Below are 1,320 nucleotides of genomic sequence, written 5' to 3'. Positions count from 1 at the left end.
TATATATATATATATATATATAAAATGTATTTTATTTCGGCTAGTTGCCAAGAAAATGTCCCATTTTCATCAACTTCGCCTTGATGTACTGAAAAAATATATACGAAAAAAAGAAATAATAAACTATATAAACATTTTTAAATGATACTAAAACAATACTAAAATGATATAAATGATGCTCAAAGACAGATATTACAAAATATATTTTATTATAGTAATGAGAAGAATACAACAATGAAATAAAGACGTATTATGTATTTGTATTTAAATGTATTATGTATTTAACAGTTAAGTGTGAGTGTGTGTGTGTATTTTTTCAATTTTATTAAAAACCATTCCTATAATATTATAATAACATATAATAATATTAAAATATAAACAGAAACTTTCTAAAATAAATATCAAATATTTTTTTTGATTTGGGGTGAAATGTAACTACACAATTATATATTGCATGCGAAGAGTGGACATTTTTTTTTAATTAGAAAAAAAAATAAAAATCACTGTGCACTAAATATGTCTGAATATTTGTCCTACCTGGATGGCCAAATACAGCACTCCAAGATAAGATGCGATACAGAAGGCTAGCAGCAGGTCGAAGATCGCTGGTTTTACTCTGGATCGTTACAAATACAACATAATTATTCAAGCAACCCTGGGTTAATCATACTTGTAGAAGTTAAATAGGGGTCAATTATTAACATCATTAACCTCATAAATATGACAATTTTGGATTTACAAATGTACTGCGTGCAACCTTTAAACCTGGGCTAAATTCATTCCTAACCTGGGTTTAATCATGAAATACAAAATATCTCATAATGTTTAAAATAATCCAGGATTAACAAAGCAAACCTTAACAGTTGGAAAAGTATGCTAGAGATTTAAATTGCAGGCTCTAATTTAAAGGAACACGCCACTATTTTTGAAAATAGGCTCATTTTCCAACCACCCTAAAGTTAATCAGTTGAGTTTTACAGTTTTCGAATCCATTCAGCTGATCTCCGGGTCTGGCGGTAGCACTTTTAGCTGTAGCTTAGCATAGATCATTGAATCTGATTAGACCGTTAGCATCTCGCTCAAAAATGACCAAAGAGTTTCTATATTTTTCCTATTTAAAACTTGACTCTTCTGTAGTTACATTGTGTACTAAGACTATGAACTATGAAAAGTTGCGATTTTCGCAATGATATTACGCAGCGCCTGAAAATATATGCCTGCTGCACTCATGGTACGGCAGCAAAGTTCCTTGATTATTACGCTTGATTATATATGAGAGTATAGTTCCTAGCCATATCGGCCTAGAAAATCACAACTTTT

General features: G+C 30.2%; 1 pseudogene; it reads right to left on the bottom strand.

Moving 5' to 3' along the window:
- The window catches only part of LOC107698596 (nicalin-1-like), an 18,370-nt pseudogene that overhangs the window by 1,027 nt on the left and 16,023 nt on the right, over positions 1–1,320 (bottom strand).

Source organism: Sinocyclocheilus anshuiensis, unplaced genomic scaffold (assembly GCF_001515605.1).
Source record: "Sinocyclocheilus anshuiensis isolate Anshui unplaced genomic scaffold, SAMN03320099.WGS_v1.1 scaffold118, whole genome shotgun sequence".
Classification (NCBI taxonomy): Eukaryota; Metazoa; Chordata; class Actinopteri; order Cypriniformes; family Cyprinidae; genus Sinocyclocheilus; species Sinocyclocheilus anshuiensis.
This window is presented reverse-complemented; position numbering and strand designations above follow the sequence as displayed.